Source organism: Haliotis asinina, chromosome 2, assembly GCF_037392515.1.
Source record: "Haliotis asinina isolate JCU_RB_2024 chromosome 2, JCU_Hal_asi_v2, whole genome shotgun sequence".
NCBI lineage: Eukaryota > Metazoa > Mollusca > Gastropoda > Lepetellida > Haliotidae > Haliotis > Haliotis asinina.
This window is the reverse complement of record NC_090281.1, coordinates 6,026,625-6,039,507: the sequence shown is the minus strand read 5'-3', so window position 1 is coordinate 6,039,507 and position 12,883 is coordinate 6,026,625. Positions and strand designations below refer to the sequence as shown.

The following is a 12,883-nucleotide window of genomic DNA, read 5'->3' as shown; positions in this document are numbered from 1 at the left end:
AACGAAATGCCCCGGGTGAGGATCGAACTCACGACCTTCAGATTGCTCTGACATTGGAAGCTTGACTGATTATGAGACTGACGCGATACCTACTGCGCTACCGAGGCTTGAAACGCTGATCGGAAATTTAGATATATATTTCTCAACTGTCACAAATCACGTGCCAGATAAATGGAGACTGTGCTGGTTTTTCAACACCTTAACTTGCATTCGACTGTTGTAAATGATGCACAATGTGAGGAAACAGAAGTTAACATCATAATCCTGAGAGACGTAAGGAGGAGTGTACTTGAAAAAGGAATTGAAAAATGCGTTTATTTTCTTCATGTAAGCACTTCCTGTGTTGTGGCTGTACAGCCATTTCGTGTTTGCTGCATTTGTCACATATTTATCGGTCAGACTATTTCATGCAGACGGGTACAGCAGTAGAAAGGCTGAGTGGAAATAGTTTGAAACGAATATGGTAATGATTATGAAGGAAAAACAGAAAAACGAAATGGCCCGGGGGAGGATCGAACTCACGACCTTCAGATTGGTCTGACATTGGAAGCTTGACTGATTATGAGACTGACGCGCTACCTACTGCGCTACCGAGGCTTGAAACGTTGGTCGGAAATTTAGATATATATTTCTCAACTGTCACAAATGAAGTGCCAGACAATTGGATACTGTGCTGGTTTTTCAACACCTTTACTTGCATTCGACTGTTGTAAATGATGCACAGTATGAGGAAACAGAAGTTAACATCATAATCCCGAGAGACGTAAGGAGGAGTGTACTTGAAAAAGGTATTGAAAAATGCGTTTATTTTCTTCATGTAAGCACTTCCTGTGTTGTGGCTGTACAGCCATTTCGTGTTTCCTGCATTTGTCACATATTTGTCGGTCAGACTATTTCATGCAGACGGGTACAGCAGTAGAAGAGCTCAGTGGAAACAGTTTGAAACGAATATGGTAATGATTATGAAGGAAAAATAGAAAAACGAAATGCCCCGGGTGAGGATCGAACTCACGACCTTCAGATTGCTCTGACATTGGAAGCTTGACTGATTATGAGACTGACGCGCTACCTACTGCGCTACCGAGGCTTGAAACGTTGGTCGGAAATTTAGATATATATTTCTCAACTGTCACAAATGAAGTGCCAGACAATTGGATACTGTGCTGGTTTTTCAACACCCTAACTTGCATTCGACTGTTGTAAATGATGCACAATATGAGGAAACAGCAGTTAACATCATAATCCTGAGAGACGTAAGGAGGAGTGTACTTGAAAAAGGAATTGAAAAATGCGTTTATTTTCTTCATGTAAGCACTTCCTGTGTTGTGGCTGTACAGCCATTTCGTGTTTGCTGCATTTGTCACATATTTATCGGTCAGACTATTTCAGGCAGACGGGTACAGCAGTAGAAGAGCTCAGTGGAAACAGTTTGAAACGAATATGGTAATGATTATGAAGGAAAAACAGGAAAACGAAATGCCCCGGGTGAGGATCGAACTCACGACCTTCAGACTGCTCTGACATTGGAAGCTTGACTGATTATGAGACTGACGCGCTACCTACTGCGCTACCGAGGCTTGAAACGCTGATCGGAAATTTAGATATATATTTCTCAACTGTCACAAATGAAGTGCCAGACAATTGGATACTGTGCTGGTTTTTCAACACCTTAACTTGCATTCGACTGTTGTAAATGATGCACAATATGACGAAACAGCAGTTAACATCATAATCCTGAGAGACGTAAGGAGGAGTGTACTTGAAAAAGGAATTGAAAAATGCGTTTATTTTCTTCATGTAAGCACTTCCTGTGTTGTGGCTGTACAGCCATTTCCTGTTTGCTGCATTTGTCACATATTTATCGGTCAGACTATTTCAGGCAGACGGGTACAGCAGTAGAAGAGCTCAGTGGAAACAGTTTGAAACGAATATGGTAATGATTATGAAGGAAAAACAGAAAAACGAAATGCCCCGGGTGAGGATCGAACTCACGACCTTCAGATTGCTCTGACATTGGAAGCTTGACTGATTATGAGACTGACGCGATACCTACTGCGCTACCGAGGCTTGAAACGCTGATCGGAAATTTAGATATATATTTCTCAACTGTCACAAATCACGTGCCAGATAAATGGAGACTGTGCTGGTTTTTCAACACCTTAACTTGCATTCGACTGTTGTAAATGATGCACAATGTGAGGAAACAGAAGTTAACATCATAATCCTGAGAGACGTAAGGAGGAGTGTACTTGAAAAAGGAATTGAAAAATGCGTTTATTTTCTTCATGTAAGCACTTCCTGTGTTGTGGCTGTACAGCCATTTCGTGTTTGCTGCATTTGTCACATATTTATCGGTCAGACTATTTCATGCAGACGGGTACAGCAGTAGAAAGGCTGAGTGGAAATAGTTTGAAACGAATATGGTAATGATTTTGAAGGAAAAACAGAAAAACGAAATGGCCCGGGGGAGGATCGAACTCACGACCTTCAGATTGCTCTGACATTGGAAGCTTGACTGATTATGAGACTGACGCGCTACCTACTGCGCTACCGAGGCTTGAAACGTTGGTCGGAAATTTAGATATATATTTCTCAACTGTCACAAATGAAGTGCCAGACAATTGGATACTGTGCTGGTTTTTCAACACCTTTACTTGCATTCGACTGTTGTAAATGATGCACAGTATGAGGAAACAGAAGTTAACATCATAATCCCGAGAGACGTAAGGAGGAGTGTACTTGAAAAAGGTATTGAAAAATGCGTTTATTTTCTTCATGTAAGCACTTCCTGTGTTGTGGCTGTACAGCCATTTCGTGTTTCCTGCATTTGTCACATATTTGTCGGTCAGACTATTTCATGCAGACGGGTACAGCAGTAGAAGAGCTCAGTGGAAACAGTTTGAAACGAATATGGTAATGATTATGAAGGAAAAATAGAAAAACGAAATGCCCCGGGTGAGGATCGAACTCACGACCTTCAGATTGCTCTGACATTGGAAGCTTGACTGATTATGAGACTGACGCGCTACCTACTGCGCTACCGAGGCTTGAAACGTTGGTCGGAAATTTAGATATATATTTCTCAACTGTCACAAATGAAGTGCCAGACAATTGGATACTGTGCTGGTTTTTCAACACCTTAACTTGCATTCGACTGTTGTAAATGATGCACAATATGAGGAAACAGCAGTTAACATCATAATCCTGAGAGACGTAAGGAGGAGTGTACTTGAAAAAGGAATTGAAAAATGCGTTTATTTTCTTCATGTAAGCACTTCCTGTGTTGTGGCTGTACAGCCATTTCGTGTTTGCTGCATTTGTCACATATTTATCGGTCAGACTATTTCAGGCAGACGGGTACAGCAGTAGAAGAGCTCAGTGGAAACAGTTTGAAACGAATATGGTAATGATTATGAAGGAAAAACAGGAAAACGAAATGCCCCGGGTGAGGATCGAACTCACGACCTTCAGACTGCTCTGACATTGGAAGCTTGACTGATTATGAGACTGACGCGCTACCTACTGCGCTACCGAGGCTTGAAACGCTGATCGGAAATTTAGATATATATTTCTCAACTGTCACAAATGAAGTGCCAGACAATTGGATACTGTGCTGGTTTTTCAACACCTTAACTTGCATTCGACTGTTGTAAATGATGCACAATATGACGAAACAGCAGTTAACATCATAATCCTGAGAGACGTAAGGAGGAGTGTACTTGAAAAAGGAATTGAAAAATGCGTTTATTTTCTTCATGTAAGCACTTCCTGTGTTGTGGCTGTACAGCCATTTCCTGTTTGCTGCATTTGTCACATACTTATCGGTCAGACTATTTCAGGCAGACGGGTACAGCAGTAGAAGAGCTGAGTGGAAACAGTTTGAAACGAATATGGTAATGATTATGAAGGAAAAACAGAAAAACGAAATGCCCCGGGTGAGGATCGAACTCACGACCTTCAGATTGCTCTGACATTGGAAGCTTGACTGATTATGAGACTGACGCGCTACCTACTGCGCTACCGAGGCTTGAAACGTTGGTCGGAAATTTAGATATATATTTCTCAACTGTCACAAATCACGTGCCAGACAATTGGATACTGTGCTGCTTTTTCAACACCTTAACTTGCATTCGACTGTTGTAAATGATGCACATTGTGAGGAAACAGAAGTTAACATCATAATCCTGAGAGACGTAAGGAGGAGTGTACTTGAAAAAGGAATTGAAAAATGCGTTTATTTTCTTCATGTAAGCACTTCCTGTGTTGTGGCTGTACAGCCATTTCGTGTTTGCTGCATTTGTCACATATTTATCAGTCAGACTATTTCAGGCAGACGGTTACAGCAGTAGAAGAGCTCAGTGGAAACAGTTTGAAACGAATATGGTAATGATTATGAAGGAAAAACAGAAAAACGAAATGCCCCGGGTGAGGATCGAACTCACGACCTTTAGATTGGTCTGACATTGGAAGCTTGACTGATTATGAGACTGACGCGCTACCTACTGCGCTACCGAGGCTTGAAACGTTGGTCGGAAATTTAGATATATATTTCTCAACTGTCACAAATGAAGTGCCAGACAATTGGATACTGTGCTGGTTTTTCAACACCTTAACTTGCATTCGACTGTTGTAAATGATGCACATTGTGAGGAAACAGAAGTTAACATCATAATCCTGAGAGACGTAAGGAGGAGTGTACTTGAAAAAGGAATTGAAAAATGCGTTTATTTTCTTCATGTAAGCACTTCCTGTGTTGTGGCTGTACAGCCATTTCGTGTTTGCTGCATTTGTCACATATTTATCGGTCAGACTATTTCAGGCAGACGGTTACAGCAGTAGAAGAGCTCAGTGGAAACAGTTTGAAACGAATATGGTAATGATTATGAAGGAAAAACAGAAAAACGAAATGCCCCGGGTGAGGATCGAACTCACGACCTTTAGATTGCTCTGACATTGGAAGCTTGACTGATTATGAGACTGACGCGCTACCTACTGCGCTACCGAGGCTTGAAACGTTGGTCGGAAATTTAGATATATATTTCTCAACTGTCACAAATGAAGTGCCAGACAATTGGATACTGTGCTGGTTTTTCAACACCTTAACTTGCATTCGACTGTTGTAAATGATGCACAATGTGAGGAAACAGAAGTTAACATCATAATCCTGAGAGACGTAAGGAGGAGTGTACTTGAAAAAGGAATTGAAAAATGCGTTTATTTTCTTCATGTAAGCACTTCCTGTGTTGTGGCTGTACAGCCATTTCGTGTTTCCTGCATTTGTCACATATTTATCGGTCAGACTATTTCAGGCAGACGGGTACAGCAGTAGAAGAGCTCAGTGGAAACAGTTTGAAACGAATATGGTAATGATTATGAAGGAAAAACAGAAAAACGAAATGCCCCGCGGGAGGATCGAACTCACGACCTTCAGATTGCTCTGACATTGGAAGCTTGACTGATTATGAGACTGACGCGCTACCTACTGCGCTACCGAGGCTTGAAACGTTGGTCGGAAATTTAGATATATATTTCTCAACTGTCACAAATCACGTGCCAGACAATTGGATACTGTGCTGCTTTTTCAACACCTTAACTTGCATTCGACTGTTGTAAATGATGCACATTGTGAGGAAACAGAAGTTAACATCATAATCCTGAGAGACGTAAGGAGGAGTGTACTTGAAAAAGGAATTGAAAAATGCGTTTATTTTCTTCATGTAAGCACTTCCTGTGTTGTGGCTGTACAGCCATTTCGTGTTTGCTGCATTTGTCACATATTTATCAGTCAGACTATTTCAGGCAGACGGTTACAGCAGTAGAAGAGCTCAGTGGAAACAGTTTGAAACGAATATGGTAATGATTATGAAGGAAAAACAGAAAAACGAAATGCCCCGGGTGAGGATCGAACTCACGACCTTTAGATTGGTCTGACATTGGAAGCTTGACTGATTATGAGACTGACGCGCTACCTACTGCGCTACCGAGGCTTGAAACGTTGGTCGGAAATTTAGATATATATTTCTCAACTGTCACAAATGAAGTGCCAGACAATTGGATACTGTGCTGGTTTTTCAACACCTTAACTTGCATTCGACTGTTGTAAATGATGCACATTGTGAGGAAACAGAAGTTAACATCATAATCCTGAGAGACGTAAGGAGGAGTGTACTTGAAAAAGGAATTGAAAAATGCGTTTATTTTCTTCATGTAAGCACTTCCTGTGTTGTGGCTGTACAGCCATTTCGTGTTTGCTGCATTTGTCACATATTTATCGGTCAGACTATTTCAGGCAGACGGTTACAGCAGTAGAAGAGCTCAGTGGAAACAGTTTGAAACGAATATGGTAATGATTATGAAGGAAAAACAGAAAAACGAAATGCCCCGGGTGAGGATCGAACTCACGACCTTTAGATTGCTCTGACATTGGAAGCTTGACTGATTATGAGACTGACGCGCTACCTACTGCGCTACCGAGGCTTGAAACGTTGGTCGGAAATTTAGATATATATTTCTCAACTGTCACAAATGAAGTGCCAGACAATTGGATACTGTGCTGGTTTTTCAACACCTTAACTTGCATTCGACTGTTGTAAATGATGCACAATGTGAGGAAACAGAAGTTAACATCATAATCCTGAGAGACGTAAGGAGGAGTGTACTTGAAAAAGGAATTGAAAAATGCGTTTATTTTCTTCATGTAAGCACTTCCTGTGTTGTGGCTGTACAGCCATTTCGTGTTTCCTGCATTTGTCACATATTTATCGGTCAGACTATTTCAGGCAGACGGGTACAGCAGTAGAAGAGCTCAGTGGAAACAGTTTGAAACGAATATGGTAATGATTATGAAGGAAAAACAGAAAAACGAAATGCCCCGCGGGAGGATCGAACTCACGACCTTCAGATTGCTCTGACATTGGAAGCTTGACTGATTATGAGACTGACGCGCTACCTACTGCGCTACCGAGGCTTGAAACGTTGATCGGAAATTTAGATATATATTTCTCAACTGTCACAAATCATTTGCCAGATAAATGGAGACTGTGCTGGTTTTTCAACACCTTAACTTGCATTCGACTGTTGTAAATGATGCACAATGTGAGGAAACACAAGCTAACATCATAATCCTGAGAGACGTAAGGAGGAGTGTACTTGAAAAAGGAATTGAAAAATGCGTTTATTTTCTTCATGTAAGCACTTCCTGTGTTGTGGCTGTACAGCCATTTCCTGTTTGCTGCATTTGTCACATACTTATCGGTCAGACTATTTCAGGCAGACGGGTACAGCAGTAGAAGAGCTGAGTGGAAACAGTTTGAAACGAATATGGTAATGATTATGAAGGAAAAACAGAAAAACGAAATGCCCCGGGTGAGGATCGAACTCACGACCTTCAGATTGCTCTGACATTGGAAGCTTGACTGATTATGAGACTGACGCGCTACCTACTGCGCTACCGAGGCTTGAAACGTTGGTCGGAAATTTAGATATATATTTCTCAACTGTCACAAATCACGTGCCAGACAATTGGATACTGTGCTGCTTTTTCAACACCTTAACTTGCATTCGACTGTTGTAAATGATGCACATTGTGAGGAAACAGAAGTTAACATCATAATCCTGAGAGACGTAAGGAGGAGTGTACTTGAAAAAGGAATTGAAAAATGCGTTTATTTTCTTGATGTAAGCACTTCCTGTGTTGTGGCTGTACAGCCATTTCGTGTTTGCTGCATTTGTCACATATTTATCAGTCAGACTATTTCAGGCAGACGGTTACAGCAGTAGAAGAGCTCAGTGGAAACAGTTTGAAACGAATATGGTAATGATTATGAAGGAAAAACAGAAAAACGAAATGCCCCGGGTGAGGATCGAACTCACGACCTTTAGATTGGTCTGACATTGGAAGCTTGACTGATTATGAGACTGACGCGCTACCTACTGCGCTACCGAGGCTTGAAACGTTGGTCGGAAATTTAGATATATATTTCTCAACTGTCACAAATGAAGTGCCAGACAATTGGATACTGTGCTGGTTTTTCAACACCTTAACTTGCATTCGACTGTTGTAAATGATGCACAATATGACGAAACAGCAGTTAACATCATAATCCTGAGAGACGTAAGGAGGAGTGTACTTGAAAAAGGAATTGAAAAATGCGTTTATTTTCTTCATGTAAGCACTTCCTGTGTTGTGGCTGTACAGCCATTTCCTGTTTGCTGCATTTGTCACATACTTATCGGTCAGACTATTTCAGGCAGACGGGTACAGCAGTAGAAGAGCTGAGTGGAAACAGTTTGAAACGAATATGGTAATGATTATGAAGGAAAAACAGAAAAACGAAATGCCCCGGGTGAGGATCGAACTCACGACCTTCAGATTGCTCTGACATTGGAAGCTTGACTGATTATGAGACTGACGCGCTACCTACTGCGCTACCGAGGCTTGAAACGTTGGTCGGAAATTTAGATATATATTTCTCAACTGTCACAAATCACGTGCCAGACAATTGGATACTGTGCTGCTTTTTCAACACCTTAACTTGCATTCGACTGTTGTAAATGATGCACATTGTGAGGAAACAGAAGTTAACATCATAATCCTGAGAGACGTAAGGAGGAGTGTACTTGAAAAAGGAATTGAAAAATGCGTTTATTTTCTTCATGTAAGCACTTCCTGTGTTGTGGCTGTACAGCCATTTCGTGTTTGCTGCATTTGTCACATATTTATCAGTCAGACTATTTCAGGCAGACGGTTACAGCAGTAGAAGAGCTCAGTGGAAACAGTTTGAAACGAATATGGTAATGATTATGAAGGAAAAACAGAAAAACGAAATGCCCCGGGTGAGGATCGAACTCACGACCTTTAGATTGGTCTGACATTGGAAGCTTGACTGATTATGAGACTGACGCGCTACCTACTGCGCTACCGAGGCTTGAAACGTTGGTCGGAAATTTAGATATATATTTCTCAACTGTCACAAATGAAGTGCCAGACAATTGGATACTGTGCTGGTTTTTCAACACCTTAACTTGCATTCGACTGTTGTAAATGATGCACATTGTGAGGAAACAGAAGTTAACATCATAATCCTGAGAGACGTAAGGAGGAGTGTACTTGAAAAAGGAATTGAAAAATGCGTTTATTTTCTTCATGTAAGCACTTCCTGTGTTGTGGCTGTACAGCCATTTCGTGTTTGCTGCATTTGTCACATATTTATCGGTCAGACTATTTCAGGCAGACGGTTACAGCAGTAGAAGAGCTCAGTGGAAACAGTTTGAAACGAATATGGTAATGATTATGAAGGAAAAACAGAAAAACGAAATGCCCCGGGTGAGGATCGAACTCACGACCTTTAGATTGCTCTGACATTGGAAGCTTGACTGATTATGAGACTGACGCGCTACCTACTGCGCTACCGAGGCTTGAAACGTTGGTCGGAAATTTAGATATATATTTCTCAACTGTCACAAATGAAGTGCCAGACAATTGGATACTGTGCTGGTTTTTCAACACCTTAACTTGCATTCGACTGTTGTAAATGATGCACAATGTGAGGAAACAGAAGTTAACATCATAATCCTGAGAGACGTAAGGAGGAGTGTACTTGAAAAAGGAATTGAAAAATGCGTTTATTTTCTTCATGTAAGCACTTCCTGTGTTGTGGCTGTACAGCCATTTCGTGTTTCCTGCATTTGTCACATATTTATCGGTCAGACTATTTCAGGCAGACGGGTACAGCAGTAGAAGAGCTCAGTGGAAACAGTTTGAAACGAATATGGTAATGATTATGAAGGAAAAACAGAAAAACGAAATGCCCCGCGGGAGGATCGAACTCACGACCTTCAGATTGCTCTGACATTGGAAGCTTGACTGATTATGAGACTGACGCGCTACCTACTGCGCTAACGAGGCTTGAAACGTTGATCGGAAATTTAGATATATATTTCTCAACTGTCACAAATCATTTGCCAGATAAATGGAGACTGTGCTGGTTTTTCAACACCTTAACTTGCATTCGACTGTTGTAAATGATGCACAATGTGAGGAAACACAAGCTAACATCATAATCCTGAGAGACGTAAGGAGGAGTGTACTTGAAAAAGGAATTGAAAAATGCGTTTATTTTCTTCATGTAAGCACTTCCTGTGTTGTGGCTGTACAGCCATTTCCTGTTTGCTGCATTTGTCACATACTTATCGGTCAGACTATTTCAGGCAGACGGGTACAGCAGTAGAAGAGCTGAGTGGAAACAGTTTGAAACGAATATGGTAATGATTATGAAGGAAAAACAGAAAAACGAAATGCCCCGGGTGAGGATCGAACTCACGACCTTCAGATTGCTCTGACATTGGAAGCTTGACTGATTATGAGACTGACGCGCTACCTACTGCGCTACCGAGGCTTGAAACGTTGGTCGGAAATTTAGATATATATTTCTCAACTGTCACAAATCACGTGCCAGACAATTGGATACTGTGCTGCTTTTTCAACACCTTAACTTGCATTCGACTGTTGTAAATGATGCACATTGTGAGGAAACAGAAGTTAACATCATAATCCTGAGAGACGTAAGGAGGAGTGTACTTGAAAAAGGAATTGAAAAATGCGTTTATTTTCTTGATGTAAGCACTTCCTGTGTTGTGGCTGTACAGCCATTTCGTGTTTGCTGCATTTGTCACATATTTATCAGTCAGACTATTTCAGGCAGACGGTTACAGCAGTAGAAGAGCTCAGTGGAAACAGTTTGAAACGAATATGGTAATGATTATGAAGGAAAAACAGAAAAACGAAATGCCCCGGGTGAGGATCGAACTCACGACCTTTAGATTGGTCTGACATTGGAAGCTTGACTGATTATGAGACTGACGCGCTACCTACTGCGCTACCGAGGCTTGAAACGTTGGTCGGAAATTTAGATATATATTTCTCAACTGTCACAAATGAAGTGCCAGACAATTGGATACTGTGCTGGTTTTTCAACACCTTAACTTGCATTCGACTGTTGTAAATGATGCACATTGTGAGGAAACAGAAGTTAACATCATAATCCTGAGAGACGTAAGGAGGAGTGTACTTGAAAAAGGAATTGAAAAATGCGTTTATTTTTTTCATGTAAGCACTTCCTGTGTTGTGGCTGTACAGCCATTTCGTGTTTGCTGCATTTGTCACATATTTATCGGTCAGACTATTTCAGGCAGACGGTTACAGCAGTAGAAGAGCTCAGTGGAAACAGTTTGAAACGAATATGGTAATGATTATGAAGGAAAAACAGAAAAACGAAATGCCCCGGGTGAGGATCGAACTCACGACCTTTAGATTGCTCTGACATTGGAAGCTTGACTGATTATGAGACTGACGCGCTACCTACTGCGCTACCGAGGCTTGAAACGTTGGTCGGAAATTTAGATATATATTTCTCAACTGTCACAAATGAAGTGCCAGACAATTGGATACTGTGCTGGTTTTTCAACACCTTAACTTGCATTCGACTGTTGTAAATGATGCACAATGTGAGGAAACAGAAGTTAACATCATAATCCTGAGAGACGTAAGGAGGAGTGTACTTGAAAAAGGAATTGAAAAATGCGTTTATTTTCTTCATGTAAGCACTTCCTGTGTTGTGGCTGTACAGCCATTTCGTGTTTCCTGCATTTGTCACATATTTATCGGTCAGACTATTTCAGGCAGACGGGTACAGCAGTAGAAGAGCTCAGTGGAAACAGTTTGAAACGAATATGGTAATGATTATGAAGGAAAAACAGAAAAACGAAATGCCCCGCGGGAGGATCGAACTCACGACCTTCAGATTGCTCTGACATTGGAAGCTTGACTGATTATGAGACTGACGCGCTACCTACTGCGCTACCGAGGCTTGAAACGTTGATCGGAAATTTAGATATATATTTCTCAACTGTCACAAATCATTTGCCAGATAAATGGAGACTGTGCTGGTTTTTCAACACCTTAACTTGCATTCGACTGTTGTAAATGATGCACAATGTGAGGAAACACAAGCTAACATCATAATCCTGAGAGACGTAAGGAGGAGTGTACTTGAAAAAGGAATTGAAAAATGCGTTTATTTTCTTCATGTAAGCACTTCCTGTGTTGTGGCTGTACAGCCATTTCGTGTTTGCTGCATTTGTCACATATTTATCGGTCAGACTATTTCAGGCAGACGGGTACAGCAGTAGAAAAGCTGAGTGGAAATAGTTTGAAACGAATATGGTAATGATTATGAAGGAAAAACAGAAAAACGAAATGCCCCGGGTGAGGATCGAACTCACGACCTTCAGATTGCTCTGACATTGGAAGCTTGACTGATTATGAGACTGACGCGCTACCTACTGCGCTACCGAGGCTTGAAACGTTGGTCGGAAATTTAGATATATATTTCTCAACTGTCACAAATGAAGTGCCAGACAATTGGATACTGTGCTGGTTTTTCAACACCTTAACTTGCATTCGACTGTTGTAAATGATGCACAGTATGAGGAAACAGAAGTTAACATCATAATCCTGAGAGACGTAAGGAGGAGTGTACTTGAAAAAGGAATTGAAAAATGCGTTTATTTTCTTCATGTAAGCACTTCCTGTGTTGTGGCTGTACAGCCATTTCGTGTTTCCTGCATTTGTCACATATTTATCGGTCAGACTATTTCATGCAGACGGGTACAGCAGTAGAAGAGCTGAGTGGAAACAGTTTGAAACGAATATGGTAATGATTATGAAGGAAAAACAGAAAAAAGAAATGCCCCGGGTGAGGATCGAACTCACGACCTTCAGATTGCTCTGACATTGGAAGCTTGACTGATTATGAGACTGACGCGCTACCTACTGCGCTACCGAGGCTTGAAACGTTGGTCGGAAATTTAGATATATATTTCT

The 12,883-nt window shown here is 41.2% G+C and overlaps 8 non-coding genes across 8 annotated transcripts; all 8 read right to left on the bottom strand.

Moving 5' to 3' along the window:
- Positions 1-987: 987 nt before the first annotated feature.
- On the bottom strand, positions 988-1,087 carry Trnam-cau (transfer RNA methionine (anticodon CAU)). The gene is made up of 2 exons: positions 1,051-1,087; positions 988-1,023 (listed from the first exon to the last, which is right to left on the bottom strand). It is a non-coding gene; the product is annotated as a tRNA-Met (tRNA).
- Positions 1,088-2,947: 1,860 nt separating this feature from the next.
- Positions 2,948-3,047, bottom strand: Trnam-cau (transfer RNA methionine (anticodon CAU)). The gene is made up of 2 exons: positions 3,011-3,047; positions 2,948-2,983 (listed from the first exon to the last, which is right to left on the bottom strand). It is a non-coding gene; the product is annotated as a tRNA-Met (tRNA).
- An 880-nt stretch (positions 3,048-3,927) lies between these two features.
- Trnam-cau (transfer RNA methionine (anticodon CAU)) lies at positions 3,928-4,027 on the bottom strand. The gene is made up of 2 exons: positions 3,991-4,027; positions 3,928-3,963 (listed from the first exon to the last, which is right to left on the bottom strand). It is a non-coding gene; the product is annotated as a tRNA-Met (tRNA).
- A 3,330-nt stretch (positions 4,028-7,357) lies between these two features.
- Trnam-cau (transfer RNA methionine (anticodon CAU)) lies at positions 7,358-7,457 on the bottom strand. The gene is made up of 2 exons: positions 7,421-7,457; positions 7,358-7,393 (listed from the first exon to the last, which is right to left on the bottom strand). It is a non-coding gene; the product is annotated as a tRNA-Met (tRNA).
- Positions 7,458-8,337: 880 nt separating this feature from the next.
- Trnam-cau (transfer RNA methionine (anticodon CAU)) lies at positions 8,338-8,437 on the bottom strand. Its single transcript has 2 exons — positions 8,401-8,437; positions 8,338-8,373 (listed from the first exon to the last, which is right to left on the bottom strand). It is a non-coding gene; the product is annotated as a tRNA-Met (tRNA).
- Positions 8,438-10,297: 1,860 nt separating this feature from the next.
- On the bottom strand, positions 10,298-10,397 carry Trnam-cau (transfer RNA methionine (anticodon CAU)). Its single transcript has 2 exons — positions 10,361-10,397; positions 10,298-10,333 (listed from the first exon to the last, which is right to left on the bottom strand). It is a non-coding gene; the product is annotated as a tRNA-Met (tRNA).
- A 1,860-nt stretch (positions 10,398-12,257) lies between these two features.
- Trnam-cau (transfer RNA methionine (anticodon CAU)) lies at positions 12,258-12,357 on the bottom strand. The gene is made up of 2 exons: positions 12,321-12,357; positions 12,258-12,293 (listed from the first exon to the last, which is right to left on the bottom strand). It is a non-coding gene; the product is annotated as a tRNA-Met (tRNA).
- Positions 12,358-12,747: 390 nt separating this feature from the next.
- Trnam-cau (transfer RNA methionine (anticodon CAU)) lies at positions 12,748-12,847 on the bottom strand. Its single transcript has 2 exons — positions 12,811-12,847; positions 12,748-12,783 (listed from the first exon to the last, which is right to left on the bottom strand). It is a non-coding gene; the product is annotated as a tRNA-Met (tRNA).
- Positions 12,848-12,883: the final 36 nt, after the last annotated feature.